Source organism: Haemaphysalis longicornis, unplaced genomic scaffold, assembly GCF_048455015.1.
Source record: "Haemaphysalis longicornis isolate Haplotype H1 unplaced genomic scaffold, Haemaphysalis longicornis Haplotype H1 scaffold_1, whole genome shotgun sequence".
NCBI classification, from domain to species: domain Eukaryota; kingdom Metazoa; phylum Arthropoda; class Arachnida; order Ixodida; family Ixodidae; genus Haemaphysalis; species Haemaphysalis longicornis.
The window spans coordinates 418,312,032-418,323,266 of NW_027526203.1; positions in this window are offsets into that span (position 1 = coordinate 418,312,032).

The following is an 11,235-nucleotide window of genomic DNA, read 5'->3' on the forward strand; positions in this document are numbered from 1 at the left end:
CATTTGTTTAACAATGGCGGGTTTTAAATGACCAGCCAAACTACTTAACAACAACAATAACCCGAGAAACTACGGCTAGGTCTTCCTACATGACCACCTACAACAAATGGGAAGTGCGGCCGCCAAGTTGATTCAGGTAGTTCGACAGCGTGATCTTCGTTGCTGGCACACAAGACACTCGAGGAGTGGCAGGAAATTTTCCCACAAAGCGTCACATGCACAGAAGGGTATATTCCTCTAAAAATGTGCGAATTTGGCGATGACGAGGCCTAGCGCGCGATTAGAGTAAAAAAAAATAGCAGTGTCTTAGCTCGGCTATGCCAGGATATACGTAGCGTGAGTTAAGGTTCAGCTGGTTATTCCTAGCTTTCCTGGTTGTCTAGGATTGGCTTGATTATCATGCTTACTGCTGCTTCAATGACACACACACGGTATACGCATTATGTGACACATGTATATTTATCTAGCGGCTCCGGCGCAGCGTCACCAATCACCCCAGAGCTAAGCTGGTTCCACAGGCACATGCCGGTGTTGCTGCGACGTACGAGCCATCGGTTCCACACCCGGCCACCCCTCTCATGATCATCAAGCGGACCGGGCCGCCACGTGCGGAACGGAGGTCGTCGAAGACGCTGTACGCGTGGGGTGCGGTTCCACAGCCGCACGCCGGTGTTGCTGCGACGCACGAGCCATCGGTTCCACACCCCGCCAACCCTCGCGTGATCATCAAGTTGACCTGGCCGCCACGTGCCGCGCTTGCGCAGCAGGGTGTTGCTATGACGCACGAGCCATCGGTTCCACACCTGGCCACCCCACGCATGATCATCAAGTGGACCGGGCCGCCACGTGCAGCGCTTGCGCAGCACGGCTTTCCAGGAGCCACGCGAAACTGCTCAACCTCGGCCAGTGTAGCTCACGCTACAAAACAGAATCTGCGCTCGGATAACAGCGCATATGTATGGGGCGTTGTGGTGAAGCCCACCTGCGGAGATTTCTTAGTGTGACGGATGGTCGACGGATACCAACATAAACGTGTGCAGGCCACTTCTAACAGTCGATAAATAAGGCAGCCTTCAATTTCCAGGTTCCCATCGATGCGTATTGAGAAACGAAGATCAAGTCCTACACGAAAAGCAGACTGCAGACGTATCTGCGCTGGCTGACGTACGGCCATTATAGACGCCTATACAAAAAATACTTCCTCGCTGCAGATCTGTCCGCATCAGCAATCCCGACGTTCAAAGGTGTGATTTGGACGGTTGGGAGAGTTGGTGGTGGCTATTCGTGATTTCAGAAGCGATTATATACTCGCTTTATTAAGCAAGAAAAAAATCACGGAGAGTATCTATACGCGACTGAGCAAATATATGTTTCGCATTCACTGAGAAACTTTCGCAGAGATCTCATTATTTTTTTAATTTTTCCCCTCCTGAACGGGGACGCCACACACCTTCCTTTCTTTTTTTTTTTTTTGCTAGATAAAAAATTCGCCTCCTCCTCCCTCTCTACAAGTCACCATCAGCGAATTCCTTAAACCAGCTAGAAATATGAAGATCTGTAGCAAGCTAACAGGGAATTAATATACTTTTTCCCTCATAGTATTACATGCTTCAGTGTTCGGCAGTGTTGAAAAGTTCTCTGATTTTCCCGAACAAAATAACTAAAGAGATTGCTCAACAGCTTCGTAGAAGCAGGCCTTCTCATTTACGACAGCGCGCTCACATTTAGATATGGAAGGGTGTGGCTGTCGAAGACGACTTGCAAAATAAGAAGAAAGCCGGGGGCCTGGGGGTGGGTGGTCGAGGCAACAGAAGGGGGACAAAGTGGCAAAGTAGCTAGGAACGAATTTAGGTCTGGGTGCCTGTGTGGCGCTAGTGATGAGACAGACGTAGCACCCCAAAGACGGGGACACCGTATTACAAAATTGCGGTAATTCTGGATACAAAAACTAATAAACAGCATTATCAGTCATAAATATTAAGATTCAGGAAATGTACCTACAGGCTACAAACACTTCGTGGCTCTGCATTCCAAAACGCACCTGTATGGCCAATTGCTGCATCTAAAGGCGCAAAGTTAACAAATTACCAGGACCGACGTAAGATTCAACTCGAAAATGGGGTCTGAGATGTGACACCGGGCAGAACAAAACGTAAGGCTTGCACTGCCTAAAATGCCTAGCCTGGTTCACAGTTTTCGGAACAAATCGTAAACTAGGCGTCGACACTGGCTGGTTTTTTTCTCCCTTTAAGCCACCAAGATTGACAATTCAATGCGTTTGCGCTAAAAAGTAGCGGACTTTCTGAAAACCATATTTTATGCGCATGACTGTCCACCCCAGGGCGGATTCAATTATCATTATCACCGATTATTCCCACAATCATCGCACGGTTTTGCTACAAAAACAAACCTCCACTAGGTCGCAGTGCTCATTACCATGACGATTAAGAAGCGCGTGTAAGCGTGCAAAACTAGCACACGCCGGCCGTTTTCATTTGAGCGCATCGACACATGGCTTTCGCGCTGCTGCAGCTCAGAACATAGCACGCTCCACCGCTCGCCGGTTGTTTGCAGCGCTCGACACTTACGGAGCACTCGTACGAGGCCCCCGTGCTGTTTCCATGGGTGGCTGCGCGCCACTCCGCCTCGAACTGAGTTGGCGCGCGCGATTCGGCACGGCAGAATTCTCATCCCATCTGCGGTGCGAAAGTTTATAACGCTTCGAGTATTTTATATGACACTGTCAATTGCTCTGATACAGCCCCGTTGTCACTCACCCGGCGCGGTTTTTTGCGGATTTAATCAGCAGTGAAAGATCACATTATACGGATTGATAACCGCACAAACTCGGTTATTAGTCAGCGCCGTGTCTGTGTGCCCATCCTGTCGTCTTGTTTCCCGCGCTGTTTGTAACTCACATTACAAAAGCTAGTGTCCACCTAACAACTGTAATCTGAAGATCTCTTACTACGTAATGTAGCCTTAGTTAACGAAGTGTTAGATGGTTGTCCTACTAAGGCTGTGTGATGCGGCCATAACAAGCAGCTTATGTTACATCTATAGTGAACAAAGGGACGATGACACAAAGGGCTATGTGTCGTCACCCCCCCTGCCATTGTACCGGGTTTAAGTTGGCACTTTCCAGAAGCATCAAGTTACACCACCTCGCCCAAGCAATCACACTTGCAAGCGTATGTTTGCGGAGCTTCACAGGACCGAGGACACACAGCAATTTAAAAGATCTACATAACAATATGCGCTGAGCTAAGAAAGACCCACACAGGGACAACTTCATCTTTAGTACTTGGAACAGCTTCCCCGTCTATGTAACATTTTATTGAGATAGCATTCGCCTTTAAATGACTCTTTTGTTCCGGCTAATCCTCGACGCGCTAAGAAGAACGCTTGGAGCTCGCTAAGCATTGTATTGTCCGCTGGGAACGATTACTGTTGCGCCATTAACTGTGCCCGCCCTACGACGGGAAGTTGAAGTGGCCCCCGACGGCATGGAACCTTGGGTCATGCAGCGTTCTCATACTTGTCAGGTTGTAAAATTATCGCTGTTTTTGTTCAGGGAGCAATCCCTGGCAGAAGTAAAGACGAGCTGTGGCACGTTTATATCGAGCGATAAATGCTGCACGTGAAGTGACACAGCGAACTCAGGGAAAATGACCCCGTCGGTTGTGTGCCGTATAGGTGAACGGTGGTCCGGTGTAAGGCAGACGTCTTTATTCACTGCAGCCCGACCCCCATTACACCAAGTGGTCTTGGCACTTACCTACGTGTCGTTTACACTGCCCTGCCTACCGCAGTGATATCTTGCGCGTTGTCTTTTTTTTTTTTTTTTTGTTTACCCGCCTCGTGTATATCACAAGTAATTCAGTTTTCTTTTTTTTTCGGCTTGCGCGCTTGCGCGCTTGCGTTTCAGGTCCTGTAAAGCCGTGTACATTCTCGAAGCGTTCTACCGTATAAACCGGAATATAGGTCGAGTTTTTTTCCAAAAAAATCCGCACAAAAGTCACCCCTCGTCTTATATAGCGGTCATTGGCAGAATGTAAATCGTTGTCTGGCAACAATGTGCAAGCGCAGTCCGTCGCCATCGCCATTCGTGTTGGACTGCTCTCTCGCACTATCAGGCCTTTATTTGATTTCGCTTTTCTCTAGTTTTTCGTCTTTTACTCGTTTATTGTGCGTGCGTGCGTACATTTCTGTACGTCTCTGTTCCGAGATGAGTGGCGGCAGTCGACGCCAGTTCACCGCGGCGTTTAAGCTGACGGCGATTGAGTCACCGAGCAGAATGGAAATATGGCGGCGCAACGCCAGTTAGGCGTTTCGGAGAAAAGTGTGCGGTACTGGCGAAGCCAGAAAGCTAAGCTGTGCGCGTGCAACCCCCGAAACCGATCGTTCCGTGGACGTCAAGCGGTGCACCCCGAGTTGGAGAACAAAGTGGCGGACTTCGTCCGGGAACTTCGTCCGGGAACTTCGCTCACGATCGCTCCGGAGGCCATGCGCGGACGGTCTCCGCGAACTGTACAATGAATGGATAGCCGGCGACAACAAAAGACCTATACGGGCCGGTTGCGACCGTGTCAAGCTGGGTGTCCTTCTCTGGGCAGTCGCTGCCCGACGACATGGTTACACGAGCGTTCAGGAAGTGCTCCATCAGCAACGCGCCTGATGGCATGGATGATGACAGTGCGAAGCAGTCATCCTTGGACGACTCTGAGAGCTCGGACGAGTGACTTCGGCAGGCATAGTGAGTGGCAGTGACGGACAGGAGTCGAAAATAAATATAGACATTGTGAGTGCGCTTCTGTGCCGAATTATTTTTTTGTCAACTTTTCCCACCTCAAGGTAGGGGGTCGACCTATATACCGGGTCGACCTATAATCCGGTTTATACGGTACCTCTTCTCTCCTTGTAGTTTGCAGCCTGAGGCGTTCATGAATCATTGTTATTACTGTGTCTTACTTCATTCGCACATTTCATTTTGTTATCCCATATTTATTATATTTTTCATTATAGCACATTAAATGCTTCAATGTTGCGGAGAGGCCCACGGCAACACTTGCCAACATGCTCCCATACAATTGCAAATAAATTCAGCCATCCATCCTCCAGTCCACCTTGCCTAGTAATTACGCAGATCGAAGTGATACGAGCAAACGATACGTGTGCGTGTCAAGGCGAGCAATGACAATGTGTGCAGCTCATAACAGCGCACAGCTGGAAAGGGGCCACCGCTAAACTCGGCGCCGCGAGCAGAATGAACGCAATCGCCGCGCTACTTAAAGGGGTCGTGAAAACAAAATATAGCCTCGTTTAATCTGAAATAAGTAGCCTTAGGTATCCCACTCAGCTTCATTTCAGCCGCGTAATACATTTTGTCAACCAAAAAAAAAACGCAATAAATATTTTTAAAAAACTTTCAAATTTCGCGATGCATGACGTCAACAGTTACGCAATAGAGATAATGCTGAAAAAAAAACATTTATCGGTGCGTTAACTTCACGTCAGCATTCAAGTGATCATGTCAAACGGAACTAGAGGCAACACTACAATCGCCCAGTCATGTTTCTAGGCGGTAGCTTTGGCCGGTGGCCGCCGATCACGCAAACAAATCGCTCTTACGTCTTGAGAGCTGGGCGAGAAAGCTGCTGGCGAGTAACCACTGCTTCACCTGTTTGCCTTGATATCTAGCTCAGTTGTTGGATTTTTGCGATAAACTTGAATTTTGCGATTGGCGCCTGTATATGTCTTACCTTGTTTTCTTCGTCCACGTATCTGCGGTCACGTTTTCTTCTTTCTTAAAGTATGTACCAACTAGCTCAGCGACAGGTTTTGTAAACTTGGTATCATTGCTGTTAAGACAAAGAGGAATTTTAACAGCGAAGCTGTTTATCAAATCGTTATTTTCCCTGCCCGCAGTTAAAAATACCGAGAAAATGCCGAGCGCATGTGAGCGCGCACCTCGCGGCGACCGCCAGGCAATTAAAAAAACAAGGAAATGTCGCGTTCGTGTGTGCCTGCCCCGCGGCGACCGCCCAGCGTCCCCGGCGCCTGTTTGTCAAGCCAAGCATATATCTTATGAAGAAAAACAAAACTCCAGCGTTCGCCGCAATCGTGGCAACAGTTTGGCTATCGCAATCACAATTCTCGCGACACTCGCTAGTTATGGCTCTGTCCGCGATATAGGGCTGTGCGTTCGTCATTCGCATGCGCTAGGAGGTAGTAAAATAGTCCGTTTTAGAAGTGTGCCGGCTCAGTCGCAGGGATGGGTCGGCCACGGGTCGTCCGCACGCCCGATGCGGAGGCAGCTCGCTTCGACGCTCATCGCGCTAGGGATCGAGAAGGGAAACGGGTACAGAGAGCCAACACGGACCGTGTGGCCGTGCACAAAGAATGCATACTCACCCAGGGAGATTGGCCAAGATTGCGGCGAGAGGCCAGCAGTTAAAAAAAAACAAGAAAATGCCCAGTGCTCGCGTGTGCGTGCCTTTCCGCGACCGACCAGCGCCCCCGGCGCGCGTTTGTCAGGCCAAGCATACTCACTTACGGATGATGACGATGATTGATAGTTGTTATTGGTTCCCCTTTGTAGCGAGGTGATGACGTGTCATCTTACAAAAAGGACAAATATACTTATGTTTTATACTCTTGGTTTAATACTAGCGCTGCTTAGGGCAGGAACAAAAAAATTTACACCATCTTCCCGCGAGGGGAACCATGGGGTAGATGCGACGCATCGGGGGTTGCCGTTGCGTTTCCGTTATGAGTTAGGCATCACGAGCTCTTCGCTTCGCAGCTTTGTCTTCGCTGGTGCTAGCATTTCTGTTATCGGGGTGGCCGGTGCTTGTTACGGTTGCGACGACCATCGCATAGCAGAGCATGCGCATGTGTTAACCGAGCACAAGCTGCGCGCTAACGCACAGCTGGCACGGCGACGGGAGCGAGCGCAGCCGAGCGCAAGCTGCGCGCTGACCGCGCTGACGCACAGATGGCGCTGCGGTGAGAGCGGCGGAGCGCGCAGCTGCCGCGGCGAGGCGAATGGGGGAGGGATGCGGACTACGCCGCGACAACGCGGGACAAGGCGAGTTAAAGAGATGCCTTGCATCTAAAAACTTATTAGGCACAAAATACTTTTTTTTTCCTGTTACAGGTCGTAACTGTCCTAGGCAATATTCCCCTCTCTTCTTTTCGTCCACCAGCATTCTAATCTTCTTTTCGTCCCCTCTAGAGCCTTGAAGTTAACTTCCTCTGTGCTACCCTTAAATCCTAAGGCTTCTGGAAGCCGAATATTTCCCTCATGGAGATTTGGATGGATACCCTCGCATTTCAACACTATGTGCCGCATAGATTCCGTTTCTTTTCCTCAGACCACGTATACCCCCTCATTTTGTGAATACTTCCCCACAAAGCTTCGCAAGCAAAGGTTCGCAAGCAACCTGCTATAGCCTCAAAAAGCAAAGCACTGCCCTGGAAATTATCTTAAAAATTTTCCTTTCTGATGTCCAATTTCTCAGCCCTGTACATTTCTAACGACGTTTTAGCTTCCGTTTTTTTCTCTCCATTTGTCCGTTTCTATTTGCCTTGCCTTTTTTTTGGTTGCCTTGGCTGTTTTGGATTCTCCACTGTTCTTTCCGTATTTCATCGTTAGCCTTCTAGTCTTCCTTAACCACTGCGTGTCCACGCTTTTCAAGTATAGGTACCTAAAATCCTTAGCTGCCCACCTTCGTTGATCCATTGCCCTCAACCTCATCTCAAAGCATATTTTACTCTGTGCTTCTCTAACTTCAAACGACGCCCAGCCCATATCTCCCAGCACTGCTTCGTCAGTTGTTTTTCCATGCGCGCCTAAGGTCAAACGGCCTACAGTTCTCTGGTTCACTTCAAGGCCTGATAGAACGTTTGATTTTAAGCAGGGTACAGCATTCGCAAATGTGAGACCCCGAACCATTACTCCTTTCTACATTCCTCTCACTACTTCATATTTGTTATACCCCCACAGAGCTCTATGCTGCGTTTCGCTTTCCCTTACCCTTAAGTTGCTCCTCGTGAGTTCTTAAGTAGTTATCCCCTTGGTTTATCCACACCCCCAAATATTTATATTCCTTCACTCTGGGTAATTCGCCTTGCTGGATAGACACTGCATCAGTGGTAGCGTCATTGAAAACCATTATTCCCGATTTTTCTGCGCTAAAATTTAACCCGAGGGAGATCGGCCAAGATTAGCCACCCCCTCCCAAAAGAAAAAAAAAAAACTCTAGCGTTCACCGTAATCGTGGCAATACTTGCTTGGAACGAGAAAGACTCCAAGGAAGCTCACTCTTATAGCAACAATGATGGAGTAATGGTCGTTGTGGCAGCGAAGAAGAAGCAAATGGGCTGCAATCATGCACTTAAACCATCGTGAGTCGTGATGGTTGCGTACAGCTTCGCTACCTTCAAGTCCTACGCGTTAGTGTGAGCTTCCTTTATTTTTTTAATTAACCAAAATTGTATTTCGTCTACATAGCCCTTTAAAATGCTTAGTGCGGTAAAGGAAATAGCGCATAAAGACGATGTGGACAGGAACAAGGGCCAGGCTCCGCCCGCCTTCCATGGTGACCGGATAGAGGTTCAACCCCCAGAGTGATATGGATGTGCAGGTTTTAAAGTGCCTTGAGGTGCACATGGCACCAAGAAGACAGACATTTTTTAAACTACTATGTGTTTTTTCAGAGACACTTCGTATTTTTCGCAGGGCTTCAATTATCCTAGTGTTTAGTTGAACTGCTATATACCTTGTTATTTGAATTGGACAACAGAACAGACTATATTAGGTCATCGGTCTCTACCAACGACTTTGCAGAACGCGACGAAAGCCCTTTTACGCTTCCTGAGCGAAACGAATTTACATGATCAACTGTAGGGCCTAAAACGGGACTAGAGTGCACTCCTTGCCCCTTCTATTTCTTCATCTTCGTTTTCCCTCTCTTTTATCCCCTGAACGCCGCTCCCCCAGTGCACGGTAGCAAACCGGGCTATGCCCCTGGTCAACATCCCCGCCTTTCCGTCCATCTTTCTCCTCCTTCGGCAGTACTTTTGCATGCACAAAAAATATTTCGTGGAAACTATGCTTTTCGTGCTTTTCGAAATCTTCTCTTCTTAGTCTCTGCAGAAAAAAAATGTTCGAGAGCCCTGTTTCCTTTCTTTCATACAGCACTACTTGAGAAGCCAGCTGCTGTTTCTTTTTGCTTGGCAATTTTTTTTTGCTCCTCGCTTGTTTGCAACAGTAAAATAAACAAGCATTAACAAGTCATTGCTTTGCTTACAGGCAAGCGATATGATCATATCACAAATTTAGAGCCTTAAGTGCTCAGGTATTTTTGGAAGAATGGAACGTCGTGGCCCCCTGGCTCCCACGATGTCCCTTTTTATGGGCTTTTATTTATTTATTTATTTAATTAATTAATTATTTATTTATTTATTTATTTATTTATTTATTTATTTATTTATTTATTTATTTATTTATTTATTTATTTATTTATTTATTTTACCCTCAGGGATTACAAGAAGCGTTATAGAGGGTAAGGGCTACATCAATAGTGGAATAAAAGTCACCTAAAAAAAGGGAACTCAAAGAAATTAATCAACAGCAAGAAGGCATGAGCGAAGACACGCATGTTACGGTAAAATAACAAGTATAGAGTAAATATGATCAAAAACTGAGAAATACACTGCTAACCAACAATACAAGTATTAAGAAAACATAAGCAAGAACTCACAAATACATTGCTGTGCAAAAATTCGGAGGTGATTTTAGTGCGCGCGCTTTCACGTCACCAACATAAAGGGAAAAACAGTTAACTTAAGCAGATAAGGCTTAGGGGTGTACGTTTTAGGTAAGGTTTGTAAGCGCAACGCGAGAAAGATGAGTGTCTGTGATAGTAACCGATGAGGCAGGCAGGCGATTCCAATCAGCGCACGTCTTCAGAAGAAATGAGTTACTGTATGTTGTAGTGCGTTGAAATGGAATGCGAACTTCATGATGGTGATCTACACGGGTAGAAGTATAAGAAGGGGATGCGATGAAACGTGATCGCAGCAGATAATTCACCACTATATACGCACGAATGGACAATCACGGCGACCAATCCATCAAGCTCAATGAACAACGTCGCCTAGCCTACACTTTCAATAAAAAATGAGACTTCAAATGGGCGTTATGCAATGAAAATTAAGGCCTATCATTTTGCATGGTTTAATATGACAAATCAAGCATCATCTTTAATTCGCTAGCGTTGATCCATCGTTGTGGTATGTTGGGCGAAATCGACGCGCAAGAATTCGTAAGATCTCCAATTAGGCTGCACTATAAAATATCACTGCGGGTCTCCTTGGCCACAACCCTCAAAAATGAAAAATAACTGAGATTAGCGCCGGTAATTTAGATAAGTCTAGTCCTGCCATGGAACTAGACAAGAAAAAATTTGAATACTCGGTGCAGGGCCCATAGCAAAAAGCCAAGCAACCTGCTCGTTATATTTAATGTCCTGCGCAGATGACATTTCTTATTATCATTGTACTCTGGGCCTCAGATTTGCGAAATTTCCCTGCCTATTGGAGTGAGAGATCATTCTGGAGCGCTTCGGGGAAGGGGAGTGGGGGTATTTCGTAAAGGAGCGATGTGCCCATATAATACCAGCCAGGAACAGTGGAATTTCAGGAACAAAGTACGCGCAAGACGTCATTAAAGCTGGTGCAAGGCACTTCAAACGCTGTTTTGAATGGGGCGGTTGAATCCTTCATACTGCGCAATCTCCTCGTTCACAAAGTTATTTAACATGATAAACCCTAAACAACGAAATTTCACTGGCTCCTAATTGTCAGTCGTGCTCCCGCTCTAGAAATAGCGTTTTATGTGCCAAGGTGTAAGACATTCAGAATTGTGGCCGCGAGGGAAAGGGCGTCGAACTGTTAGGGCTATTCAGAATTTTATCCCGTTATTCCTCCAACAAAAGCAGAAAAATTCCTGCGGCGAGCAACAAAAGAACGTCTTAGCTACTGGTCAGTAACCTTCCCCATGCGTCGAAGGTCGAATTCATAGTTCACATGCCCAGTCTACAAGAACGGCGGTTTATTCGAACTTTCGGCATGCCGTACCTCCCTCGTTCAATCATACGGTCAAACAAGGCGCGTAAAAAGGGGGCAGAAAAACGGCGACACATAGTCCAAGCTGTGACCGCTGTCCCG